The following is a 14,668-nucleotide window of genomic DNA, read 5'->3' on the forward strand; positions in this document are numbered from 1 at the left end:
ACGATGAAAGTGAACATCAGCTATTGAGATAGGCCCATTCAGTTAATATGGCTTCCTGACGAGTAGGGATTCTGTACCAACTTCTAGTAGAAACAAGGCGAGGACAGACTTGGGTCAAGAGGACTCACTTAAGTGAGGAGTTGCATGGCTTCAAATCTATTGTGGACAGCAAATGAACGCTATGCGGATATGCAGATGAGGTCTACACTATATTCTACAACTTGTATCCTGGTCTTTCCCACCACCCCCAGCAGTTCCCAGACAGGAGAACAAATGCCACTGTCCTCTTTTATCATGACCTTGATACATGACCATGTGAAGGAAGTTAGCCAGGGGCATTTGCTGTCCAAAATAAAAAAAAAAAAAAAGTGTGAGCAGAAAAGAGGTTTCACAGTACCATGAAAGCAGAACACTTACGTTAATATTAACCTGTGACTGGACTGTCAGGACCAGGTGGTATTTTCTAGCTCTGACCCTTAAATCACAGAGAAAAGCTACCTTGTCCCTTCTCCCTCCATCTTTACCCCTAAGCCACCAATGTTTGACCTTCCCTGTGAGAGAACAAGAAAGAGGCCCGAGCATGAACTGGCGATTGTATTGAAGACTGTGGTTTTTAAGCCTTGAAGTAATAAAAGACCATGCTTTCGTATTGGTGGAGACAGTCTAGAGTTGCTCAGAAGCCTGTAGCTTTTGCTGATCTGGCTACCTCTGGCTGCCATGTGGGGCCTGCCTCTTGCCTCAGCAACTTTCAAGAACCTTTGAACTTGCCAGATACCCTAAGTGTCTTCCCAGAATCTGCCCACCAGTCATCAGCCCCCCACTCAGGGACACTCTGCTAATAGACTCAAGCTAAGGAAAGCCACACCACAGCCTGACATAGTGCAAACCTTGTAAAGCAAGAGTCGCTGGCATCTCATAAGTCACTGATGCCATTTTCATATAGGTGCTAACTGTCTTTCAGTGGTTCAAAGGAAAGAGAATGGTCACGTGGTTTGTTTTCCTCAAAATGAAGGGGTGGCACAAAAGAGACAATCAAACATGGAACTTAGCAGGGTTAGAATGGCTTGACTCACTTTTCCTTTCCTATGGCTTTTTAGTGTTGTTTTTCATTGTTGTCACTGTGAGGAAGGGCGAGAGTCTTAACCCACAAGGCAAATTCCACATGCAGACATCCTTACTCCATGGCGCCCTTGTCAGTATTGAAGTACAAAAGAGAAATGAAATTTTGCCCATAGCACAGCATTCTGTGAGATCTGCATAAGCCTAGATCTTTATGGATCCTGTGGGTGGGTTGAGTAGGAACCGAGGGTTTTCCGTGGTGTTGATGCTACCTCAGGTCTCTAAGATGCACATGAGTCAACACAAGCAATGCTGTCTCTCCCTTGGTCCACAGCAGAGCCTGCAAGCTGTCAGGAAGTAGACCGTATTATTGCGTGTTGGGGTCAGGGGGCTCTGTGCTTCCTAACACCCTAACTCTATTTTGTAGTACTTACCTTTCCCCCCTTCAAAAGTCAAAGATAAAACCCGTTGGGTTGAGGAAGCTGCAGAGATGGCTCAGCAGTTAGGAGCTCAAAGCGTTCTTATAGATGGCCTGAGGTTAGATTCTAGTGTCCATGCCGAGTGGTCCACAGTTACCTATAGCTCTATCTTAGGGAATCTGACATCCTCCCTGTCCTCCAGGGGCACCTACACTCACATGCACAGACACACACACACACACACACACACACACACACACACACACACTCATACATGCCCCCACATAGGGACATACACATATTCACATAATTTAAAAATAAAAATGAATCTTAAAAAACAAATGGGGACATTATATAGCAAGACAAATGAGAAAAAAAACCACAAGTATACTTTTGACTCAAATATCACATTTTACAAAGTAGTCTAGATTGTGTTAAAAATCACTACCAAGAAGTATGTATTTTCCTTGATTTTTATTTTCATTTTTCTTTGTACTTATCAAAAAAAAGATGATGAGAAAACCTATGTTTCCATAGATGTATTATTTGTATAATAAGTTTAATTATTGAATCACAAAATGGACATACCATCAAATCCAAAATGGTAACCGTGCTAAATAAGCATGTATGAAATTAAATGGTTGTGATGGCCAGTGGGCGGGGACAAAGAGCCTATGAATTTTGAAGTCTAGGATTTTCTTGGAGAACTCAGTCTAGAAAGGGCCACTTAGAGAATGACATGGTGTTCTAGAATTGGATTGTCTCTTCTTCCTATGAACCCTCCTTAAGGGGACTTTATACGTGAGCAGAGTATCAGAGGACCATGAGTACAGCAATTCATAGTTGAGCTGTGCTAGCTTGAGGGATGCTGCAGCTAAGTAGGGTGGACTGGGTCAAGCAAGGAACTTACCCACATGTCAGCTCTTTCATGGCGTAAGGAAATCCTCAGTGCAAGTGAGACAAGTCTGTTCCCAAACTGTAGAGCTGTAGAAGATTGATTAATTTTTAGCCCTCACAAAAGACAGATAACCTTGGATACATACATCTTCATCTGCTTTCTATAGAAAGATTCATCCCAACTGCTAGAAGCTATGAGCAGTACAGAATTGACTTAAAGAAAGGTACCTCCAAAAGCCTCATCAACTCTTCCCCTATGGACTTAACCCAAGTGTACTTAATGCTGGTGGCAGTTACACAGCTGTATGTGACCAAGAGGCACATTTTGTGTCACCCCTGCTTTCCTGTCAGCCATTGACACCTTCTTAGAAACTCTCATTATTAGTTTCTCCATTCTACACCTCCCTTCTCCTCAGGGATGGGCAGTCTACCAAACTCCCTCAAGACAGTGCTTTGCCAAGAAGTGGTAAATTTAAAAGTTGAAGCACGTTTCATGGGAAGCCAGTTCAGTGGCCTTGTTTGTTTCAAGACACTGCCTTCTATCCCATTTGGGGAGCTTGAATACTTAACAGCTTCCTGAGAAACATGGAGACATTAACACGGTAGCTCACTGACTGGGTCTCTTCAGCTGTCAAGTTTCTACCAAAAGAATACTAGAAAAAAACAAAAGAAGCCATTGCTGCCCTTAAGCAGAACTTACTGGTCTCTATTCTCCACCCTGTCTCAGCCCAACTCCAAACGCCCTATGGCTGACCAGCGCCACTGAGGCCCTTTTATTTCTCTGCTTTTCTCTTTTCGTCAGTCGTCAGTCGGTATCCCGCAGGAACCCTGTATCTCATACATTTGCTGTCAAATTCTTGGCCTAGAGGAGACTGAACTAACCTCAGCTTGTTTGTTTGCTTGCCTTTAAGGAACAGATCGAGCCTACTCCACACACTGTGTACTTCATACTACAAGCCCCATCTGTCCTCAGATAATTGTCTGATTTTTTTTCCTTAGTCTTAAGTCTACAGGGAATCCCCTGGAGGCTGATCCAACAGCTTCTGTGGTTCCACAGTATTTTTCATGGTTCCTGTGAAACATGATTGCGCTTGGCTGCCAAAGCACCAATGAGTCAGTATGCTCGGGCAGAAATGAGCATTCCCAAGGATTTGACAGGGAGTAAACAGGCCCTAACACATTGAGGATGTGACCTAGGCTGAGTGTTACCTTAAAATGCCTTGTGTCCTCCATCTGTGAAGCTATAAAGATCTCTTAGAGTGTTAGAGTGGATACTCATCTAATAAATAGTGTGAGTTTCCAATGTGTTATCTTATATCAAGGAAGAAATCAAGTATGTATCAGCAGGTTTACCAGAGTCACACCTGTCCTCCTCCACTGTTCTCTTCCAGGTTTGATTTCCGTCTTATAAAGCAAGGTATTTTTAATTGTTCACCTTAATTGGGTTTCCAAGACCATACTTCTCAAAATGCCAGCCCCATAGACACTGAGCACCCAGGGAGGTTACTCTGCTTCTCCATAGCATCACCTACAGATGTTCAAAAGTGAGCAATTCTGGGAATCCATGGAGTGGATTTTAATGTGTTTTATGTCTACGATATAGGAAAAGGTACGGTCATCGTGTACAAATTGTACTGCTTTTCCATTGAAGGGCTAAAAGGCATTTAGTATACATGATAGGTAAGTTTTGTGAACTACAAATACCCTTTTTCCTCTTTTTTCAAAAAGACATATTCATTTTTATTTTATGTGTATGACTGTTTGCTTACATGTATGTATGTGCACCACCAGTAAGTGTCTGTAGAAACCGGAAGGAGGCTGTCAGATCTGGGCCTGGAGTTCCAAACAGTTGTGAGCCACCATGTGAGGGCTAGGAACAAACCTGGATCCTCTGCAAAAGCAACAAGTACGTTAACCCCTGAACCATTTCTCCATCCCCCTTTTCCTGATACAGTCTAAGTGTTTCATGTCTGACCGTCAGTCTCTAGTGGTAAGGCACAGATTGTGGAAGGCATCCCCTACTCTTGGAAACAAACACATGAATAAAGAAGAAATGTAAAGTGGTTTTATCTGCAGTGATCCAAGTAGAATTTGTGGGGAAGAAACCTACAGGCATGGGTTTCTTCCAAAAATCATTAATTTTTCTAATTCTATTTTACAACTTGCTGAGGCACAAATACTGTGCCCCTCCTATTCTACTGACCACTGGCTGTGTAATCTTTGAGGAATATATGCTTTTAGGAAAAAGGATTTCCCTTTAAGGTAACAATCTAAGATACTCTCTGAAAGGCAGAAAGTTTACAAATTAGACACTGGGTATTTTTTAAGAACCTTTAGTGGAAGCATGTCATCAATTCATCACAGGGCTTTCCTGTCTTTGAATTATAATCCAGACTAGTGTGGGAAGCAGTCTCCCTGGACTTTGATTTAGGGATCATGCTTTGGCCTGGAAAATGAGCATTGGCCTGCATGTCTAGAGGCTCCCTGAAATCAGTTAGCATCCTAATGTGAGTCAGATGCTACAGAAATGCAAGGCACTTCAAGTCATTTATGGTTTGGCTTGGTTTGGTTTTTCTTAGCACCACCTGGGATCACGGAGGCTACTTCCTTAGATTCACAAGACCTTAGCAGTGTTTCCTGTCCTCCTCCTGAGACAGGGAAAATAGGAAACAGGAGAGAAGGAAGAGTGAACGAATCCATTGCCAGTGCAGTGTTTTGCATGGCTTTTGCCATGATAGCACCAAGGACAGATTTTAATAGAAATTCAAGTCATTCTTATTACAAAAATAGGAGTGTCCACATGTTGTTATGACAGACTGTGCTGCAAAAGCAGGTATTCCAATGACACTGGCCTATGCTTGGCTGAGTAACTTCCGGCTTCAGATTCTGTTACAAGTGTCACTTGCCCAAGGACCTTACTGTTCCTTCTGAGCATCCCAGCACCTAGAGTCATCTAGCTTTCCTCCATCCACGTTTGTCTTCAGCTTCTCCTTCCCTCACATAGCTCTCTGGAAGGAACCTTTGCAGCTTCTCCTGGACCCAGATACCCTTTACCTCTGCAGCATAGACACCAAATGTCTCATAGTCCTCTCACGCCCTGTGCTCCGGCAGTCAGTGTTTGGACAGAGCACTACTGTCACCAAGGAGCCTGTGTGAGACACACTGCTGGGACAGCCTCTTGTTAATGTCACCATCACCTCATCACTCAGGCAAAGAGGGGAAAATCCATAAAAGAGGTGGAAAACGCATTTCGTTTTTTTCATTTTGTTCTACTTTATTAAAAAGGTTGGGTGTTCTAGTTCTTGGTTTCTCATAGATTTTTAAACTATCTAATTAGGGAACACTTTTGATCCATCGCAGCATGTCACCAGCCACTATAAGGCTCAATCTAGGACTCTCAGCTTCCTGCGCTGCTGGACACATTGACCTCTGTGCAAACATTTTGAATCGTAAGACTTCTTATTGCCACTCCATTCTTGCTACTGCTCATGACTCAAATGTCTACCACAATCTGAAGTAGGATGTTGACATTTTGTGGTTATTTTCAGATTAATAGTAACTGCTTTGCTCTTCAAAGCACTCATAGAAAGTGTAAGCATGTCCTGAATAGTTTACTGCTCTGTCATGGTAAACACAGCCTTTCTGTTCAAATATTAGACCAATCCATAGGTGGAAAATTAACCAAGAAAATAAAGACAGCTTTGGAAAGGAGAAGGCACTTTAAAGACATGAAACCTTGTATCACATGCTCTTGGATGTTTTTAAGCATAATAAGCTAACTGGATTTGGGTATATTCCCTTTAAGTTAATATGTATTTCTAATTTGTATATTTAATTTTGTCAACACTGAGAAATGTTCATGGGTTGAATTTGTAAATGTAATTTACAACCAAATGAAGTATTTATTTTCAAAAAGAAAAGGTGGAGGAACCAATATCAACTTGTACATAATGAAAATATGCGTGTATATATATTTTTCCTTCTTGACACTTGACACTACTTGATCATTATATCAGGTGTATTTTTGTACATAATATATATTGGTTAGAAAAATTTAGATTGTCTATTGAAAGAAATTCTATCTCTGTGATAGAGTATATTTATCCTAATCTATTAATATTCTGTTGATTTGTTTTAAGAGATAGAACTCTATTTTTTAAACTTCCAGAGAATTGCATTCATGGCTTCCACTTGTAAATACGCTAAGGGTATTTTAATAAAACTTGGTTTCATGTCCATCTGGTACGTGGTGGAGTTTTTTGTTTCAGCGGCCACTTTAGCTTGCATTAGCGCTGGATTTCAGTGATTCCACTGAGTTGCAAGGGTGAGGTCTCAGTGGTTCCACCATTTAGTTCCTTCCTCCCCATCTATCTAATCAGCATCCCCATCCACCTAAGAACAATGGGCAGCCTGGCTAAGCATTCAAGACTAGCAACAAATGGAAATCCAACCAGGTCTTATCGAAAACATTGCAACTAGAACAAATTTTTTTTCAAGGAGGGGACACATAGGGATTGGTGACTTCAAGTTACAGATGGAAAGAAACTAGATACTAGGGAGATGTGATGGAATTTATATGTTTCCTGGCATGTAAATCACATGTATTCTAGCACCAAGCAGAGGTATAAATTTTGTTTTCAGGCAGTAATACAAAGTATAGCAATACTTTATAAGCAACATAAAAGCCCATGGTTTAAAGTAACTTTAAAAATCACTTCTTCTGAAATTGTAATTGTTTTTGATCAACTCATTCCCTCAGTGTTACATCAATGCACAGAAATTGAGATACTTCATGACTAGATTGTCTTCCAAACTACAGAGTCACTGACCTGTGGAATACTTGGGATACTAGAGAAAATCTATCTCTAGAAAAACTGAAGTCCAACTGACTTACTGGAAAGCTATATCTGGAATATGAACTATATCAAGATTGAGACTTGATGTCTTGGCAATGACACGAAAGCCTGCCGGTTTCTTGTCATTGCTATCCTGTTAAACTGTTAAACTCCTTTTCAGAGAATTTCAGAGAAAGATTTCAGAGAATCTTTCTAGGGTGAGTGTTGTAAAAGAAGGATGTAAAAGTTGTTCTTTTGATTGGAGCATCTTAAGTGGGGAAGAGGCTTATGCAGCCTGAGGACCCAGGGAAAGATACCAGACTAGCACAGAAAGACTCTCCTGTCTGCTTGAACCATAACGTATTATTCTCCCATGCTGGATTTTCACCTGTGTAGTTTTTTTTCCTTTAAATTGTATAGCTAATGTTCCAACTTTCGAACTTAGACTGTTATGTGTTATTGTAACAGTGCCCAGGGCTAGGTGACTTACAAGCACAGATGTGTAGGCTCAGAGTACTAGACATGGGCAAGAGCAGTATCACACCACCACACGATGGTAAGGGCCTTGCTGTGTCATCCATCACAAGGCAGAAGGCAGAAGAGCTGAAGCAAAGTCAACTGCTTCATCATAGGATTGACCACCCTCAATCTTGAGAACAGAAGAGCCAATCTCTGAATGCTATTATAGTAACGATTACCTATAGTGCTATACAAAAGGGAAGCCATAGTGCAGACCATAAGTTCCTGACACTAAATCAGTTATCCATTTAACTTTCTTTCATGTTTATGTGGTTTATATAGATGAGAATAAAAGACTCATCTGTATGAGTCTTTGACCTATATGAGTTGACCCATATGAGTTCTGTCTATATTCCTTTGGTTTGGAATCTTCTTGGCCTAAACCTTTTCAAGGAGAGTAGCATTTCATACTCAACATTGGTTGAAGAGGAAAGGTAAGAAAAATAACAATATTAGTTATTAATTTCTGTATAACAAAAAATAAAACATTACCAATTATTTCTTGTTTCTCATGGATTTTGATAGTCAAGAGTTTGGAAGTACAAACTTAGAGTCTGTAATCTGTCCACACTGGTGTTGTCAGAAACCAAAGGAAACTTTCTCAGATGTTTGGAATAGACCTTCATTGACCTTGACTATTCATGTATGTGTTTATATGATACAATGCTATTAAGCTTCAAGAAGGTAGGAAATGTCTTTACTACATCATGGATGAGTCTCGGATACAAGATACTAAGTGAAATAAGCCAATCACAATTTCATAGTAGGAGAGACGTGAATGATGGTTTCTAGGAGATAGGGGAAGAAGAAATGAGCTTGTGTTATTTAACACACATGCTTTAAGTTTGGGAAAATAAGAAGACAATCTGAATGTTTAATGCCATAGAAATTTTAAATTGTTAAAGTGATAAGATTTTTATATAGCTTACAATAAAAAAGTTACATCATATAGGTTGCACTAAAGCTTCCTTTATGAGCTGGGAAGGTGGTTCCATCAGTGAACGTACTTGCTGCCTTGCCCAATTACCTGAATTCAATACCTGGGACCCTCATGATGGAAAGAGAGAACTGACTCCCACAAGGTATCCTCTGATATCCATACTCCAACCATGCCATGCATACTACACACACACACACACACACACACACACACACACACACACAAACACACAAACACACATAAGTAAATAATAATTTTTCCAAACATCCTGTATTCTGGGGATTATAAACATTTTGCATGCATTACTATGTGTAATACTTCAAGTAAAGGTCACTTTTATCCCCATTTTACAGAAGAAAATGGGAAGTGGAGTTATTGACAACTGCCCATGTGATGATTAGTGAGTGGAAAAGCAGGAGTCAAATGCTCCAAGGAAGCAATGCCAGCCACCACTGTGCCATTTTCTGGTTTTTGAGATAAAAAAGGAATGCTAAATAATGGTTATAAAGTCTTCAAAATAGTTTAATCATTTTTTTCAGAGATATTAAAATTTGCCATCTAACAAGTAACTTATTTTTCATACATTATTGATCTATCAAATCATAGTGTGCTTTCTGTCAAATATCCAATCCAAAAATTATCCGTGAAACCTGCAGTTCTGTAAAAGTCTAAATAACCAAGACAACACAGCCGTGTGTGTGTCTCCTCTATAAACAGCTTCCTTCTGTGCAGAACTTCCTTCCATCCACTGGTGAGAGAAAACAGAGTAGAGATAAGACACGTGGGATCCAGAGTTGCTGAGAACCATAGGAGCATCGTCCAAGACAAATGCTGACCGATCTTTGAGTTGTTATCCTGACATAACCCATGTGGAAATATACCCAACAAGGTAAACCATAAGTGAACCCAAACAAACGAATAATGTTTAAACAAACACTGAAGCATCTCTCCACACTGTGACTATATCTACTGTGTGATGTGAGACCAAATTGGCACCCAGTTTGACTTTATTCAGGGTCACAAAGGTTATATTTTTCTGCTAAAACAAAACAAAACTTGCTGTGGAAACTTTTGATTGTTACTGAAAGAACCACAGCACACTGTTGCAAATATTTTCATTGCATTTCATTCACTCACTGGGACGGAGGGATGAGCTAATACCAATGTGTGTGCGTGAGTTTTTCTTTCCACCATGGGGGTCTGCCAATACAACTCAGCCATTCGGGTTTGGCTACAAGTGTCTTTACCCCCGAGCCAGCTTGCTGGCCTGGATTCAATTTTGTTATCCTGGCCGGAACTAACAGCAAATCAAAAGAGAAAAAACGTGCTTCAAGGAAAAAGTCGTCTTCTGACCACCATATCTCTCTCTCTCTCTCTCTCTCTCTCTCTCTCTCTCTCTCTCTCTCTCTCACACACACACACACACACAGAGAGAGAGAGAGAGAGAGAGAGGCTGATGTGCCCTAAGAATAATTTTTAAAGAATCACTAAATTATCTAAGCACTTTACTTAGTCTTCTAATGTTCAGTAGAGTTTCAAAGACCCGTATGCTCTGGGGAGCTTTGAGAAACTGAAACTTGAATGTAAAGGTTTTGAAAATAAAGTAAAGGACACGATGAGACCAAAAATCTAATGATAAGACAATCAAGGAGTCAAAAAGGAGAAAATAAACATACACATATATATTCTTTACAGTTGCAAAAAAACATAGGCTGCCCAGTGAGGATATTACAGTTGAAAATAGCACACAGGCCATGAAACCAGAGTAGCTGGATGACTGTCATCAACGTAGCCTAAGAATCAAAGAAACACTACAGACTGTAAAGAGAAATTCAAAATGAGAAAAGACTGAGCTTGGTGAAAAAATAAAACAATTTTATTTCATTTATTACATAGCCCCAAATTATACAAAGGAAAAAATCAAACTATAATAATAAAAAAGAGAAAAATCCATTAACACTGTGGGAAAATCCTATGGCCAGGGTTAGAGATGATGAGAGCCATATGAATCAGAACACGGCACCAACAACCTTCTAAACAAACAGAACATTTATTGTCATCACTAGTTAGGCTCTAAGGCAAGTCTCATGAAATTCAGTTGAGTCAGCTATACAGACAACGCACTGAAAACTGAACAATTAACCGGGGAAGGAATGACCATTTAGACCACAAAATATCTACAGTTGTGAAGATTAAGAAATACAATTCTAGACAACTAGTGAGTAAAATGAATCATGATGAGAATAAGAAAGTATTTTGATATTGAGTTGCCACTCAATATCAATGTTTCATGGAATTGTCTGTTCGATGAGCGGAACTACAAGCTCCCCACCAGGTCCAACTGACACCTCAGAGCAAGAGAGCTACATGGCAGCTCCAGCCGGGGGTGAGCACCAGCCCCTGGTGCTGCACGGACCTGGAGACGTTCTCCTGAGAACTACCCAGTCCCTGGGTTGGGCCCAGATGACTTGTTACTAAAGATGCATTCAGTGGGGATCTGCGCTCAGATTGTTCACTACTGGGAGCATGGCTGAACTGGGGATTTTGTTGTGAAAAAGTCAATGGTGCTTGGGCATGAAGTTACTGGCACAGTCACAAAAGTAGGAGGGCCGTGAAACATCGAAAACAAGGAGATTGGGTCGCCATCAAGCCTGGCGTTCCCCAAGAAATAGATGAATACTGAAAGCTCGGCCGATACAATCTGACACCATCATTTTCTTCTGTACCACACACCCAAATGATGGGAACCCCTGCCGCTTCTACAAGCACAGTGCTGACTTCTGCTACGAGCTTCCTGATGGTGTCACCTTTGAAGAAGGGGCCCTGATTGAGTCTCTCTATCAGGAACTATGCCTGCCGTAAAGGTTCAGTTTCCCTGGGGAACAAGGTCCTTGTGTGTAGAGCCGGGCCAGTTGGAATAGTCACTTTGCTTGTGGCCAAAGCAATGGGAAACTGACCTATCTGCTTCTCAGTTGACCAAAGCCAAGGAAGTTGGAGCAGGCTTTACCATCCAGCTTGCCAAAGAGGCCCCTCAGGAAATTGCCAGGAAGGTGGAAAATCTGATGGAGAGCAAGCCAGAGGGCACCATTGAATGCACAGTAGCCAAGTCCTCCATCAGGATGGCTATCTATGCCACTCGTTCTGGTGGGAACTTGATTGTGGGAATGGGCTCCAAGATGATCAGTTTACCCCTAGTGCTGATAGCTGTGGAGGAGGTGGATATCAAAGGTGTGTTTTGATACTGCAACACGTGGCAGACAGCAATTTCCATGCTTGCATCGAAGACTTTGAATGTAAAGCCCTTAGTTACCCATAGGTTCCCTCTGGAGAAGCTGGAGAAGCCTTTGAAATAGCCCAAAAATGAGTGGAGCTGAAAGTTATGATCAAGTGTGACCCCGATGACCAGAACCCCTAACTGTGGAATGCTCTATGCCCTTAGCTTAGTCTCAGCATCTAAGGGCTAAATGGCTAGAAGGGGAGGCCATTAATGCAGAACTTTCTTTTTGAATGGTAAGAATAATAAACTCACAAGTCGTGAGCCTTAGAGGAGCTGGCGTGCCTTAAAGACAGAAGTAGGGACCTCGTAACCAGAATGAGATGTGTATACTGAGTAAAGTCTAGAGCCAAGAGTCTGGCAGAGAGGTCCCGGAAATGCCCTTTCTCAGTGCCTTCTTTGGGTGAGGAGACGAAGCAAGCCTTCGTCCATGTTCCAATGCGGGTGCCAGACAGTGGGGCTAACATGGAGAAATGACGCCATTAACATGGACACGCGGCCAGAGTTGTTCAGAGCACAGTGTTTCTCAAGTGTCATTTGATTTGAGGGGAATAAGAAAAGGAACTTGCCTTCTGGATTCAGGCAAGGAACTGATGGGAAGAATAAGGCAAATCGCAGATGAGGTACACCAGCGTAGATCCCCAGATGTGAACAAAATAAGGGAACTCAGCTCTGCCCAAAGACCACCTCTGCCTCAGCTCCTAAGAATTCTGTTCTTTTTTTTTTTTTTTTTGGAGCTGGGGACCAAGAATTCTGTTCTTAAATTTGCAAAGTGGAGGTCCACCTTTTTAACACTGCTCATTCATGATCAAGAGCAGCATCAGTTGCTAAGCAACCAGGAGACTTCCACCCAAAGATCCTAAATCCAGCCTAACTCATACAAGAGGGCCACAGGAGGGCTTGAGTTTCCCACTCACAGGTTCGACTCCTCTCCCAGACCCACTCACAGGCAATTATCCCATCCCACTCAGTTCTGTCATCAGAAGATGCTCCCCTTCTCAGCTGGATAAGGCTGGTGATATCAGTTGGATGGGTATCACAGAGCATGATTTCATCACAGGACTTTTCTTTGTAAGATTTGGGTCTAAATCACACCCTTTTTAATCTTAAGATAATCAAGAAGAGCACAGTAACTGTGATGTAACTTGGGCTGCAGTCTGTAATCCACCTCATCAGCTATGAGTAGGGCACATGTGGGGGGAAAAAAAGACTCTGCTAGAGAAGACCATGGCCAACACCTGAGCTTTCTCAAACTGCTTCAAATAGTAAATTCTGTTGTTGGTTAAAGAAAATAAAAAAAAGATTTGTGGCAATGGGCAAAAAACACTGGAGTATTCAAGAGGAACTTTACAGTGATATATTTACAATTATAAAAGAAGGCTCAATATTAGTAGCTAACATACATCTCAGGAAACAAGAAAAATACCAGTAAATAAAATCAAAGAAAGTACAATAAAAGGGTAAATGAAAATTCAAAATAGGTTCATGATATCTAAAGTTGTTTTTTTGTTATTTTTTTTAATGTCTAAATGTCTAATAGCCCGGCAGCTCTGCCTGCCTCCCAAGAGGTATGCTCCAATCTGGGACATCCAGAGACTATCAAGCTCGCCAATACCAGAGACGACCAGATGGCAAAAGGCAAGTACAAGAACATAATCAACAGAAGCCAGTGAAATGTGGCACCATCAGAACTCAGATCTACTACAGCAAGCCCTGAATATACCACACTGTGATCTTAAATCTCATCTCATGAAGATGACAGAGGTCTTTAAATGAATGTAAATAAATCCCTTAAAGAAATACAGGAAAACACAATCAAACAGGCGAAGCACTTTGAGAAGAACAAAAAAGAAAAATACCATAATGAAATACAAGAAAGTACAATCAAACAGGTAAAGGAAATGGATAAAATGGTCCAAGATCTAGAAATGGCTATAGAATTAATAAAGAAAAGACAAATGGAGGCAACGCTGGAGATGGAAAACCTAAGAAAGAGAACAGGAACTACAGATGCATCACTAACAAAAGACAAGAGATGGAAGAGAGAATCTCAGGCATAGAAGATACCATAGAAAAAAACTGATACATCAGTCAAATGATGTAAAATATTCCTAACTCAAAACATCCAGGAAATTGGAGACACTGTGAAAAGACCAAACTTAAGAATAATAGAAGAGGGTGAAGATTCCCAGTTCCAGAAAACATCTTCAAAAAAATCATAGAAAAAAACTTCTCTAACATAAAGATATGACCACAAACATACAAGAAGCTTACAGAACACCAAATAGATTAGACTGGAAAAGAAAATTCTCTTGCCACATAATAATCAAACCACTAAATACACAGAACAAAGAAAGAATATTAAAAGCTTCAAGGGAAAAAGGTCAAGTAACATATAAAGGTAGACCTATTAGAATTACACCTGACTTCTCAACAGAGACTCTAAAAGCCAGAAGATCCTAAACAAATATTATGTAGACCCTAAGGGATCACAGATACCAGCCCAGGCTACTATTCCCAGCAAAACTCTCAATCATCTAACTCAATTCAAGATGGAGAAACCAAGATACTCCATGATGAAACCAAATTTAAACAATATCTTTCCACTAACCCAGACCTATGGAGGATACTAGAAGGAAAATTCCAACACAAGAAAGGTAACTACACCCAATAAAACACAACAAATGAATCATTTCACAGCAAAAGCAAAAGAAGAGAAACACAA

General features: G+C 40.7%; 1 pseudogene; it reads left to right on the top strand.

Moving 5' to 3' along the window:
• Positions 1-10,991: 10,991 nt before the first annotated feature.
• LOC116900588 lies at positions 10,992-12,084 on the top strand (annotated as a pseudogene).
• Positions 12,085-14,668: the final 2,584 nt, after the last annotated feature.

This window comes from Rattus rattus, chromosome 5, assembly GCF_011064425.1.
Source record: "Rattus rattus isolate New Zealand chromosome 5, Rrattus_CSIRO_v1, whole genome shotgun sequence".
Taxonomy (NCBI): domain Eukaryota; kingdom Metazoa; phylum Chordata; class Mammalia; order Rodentia; family Muridae; genus Rattus; species Rattus rattus.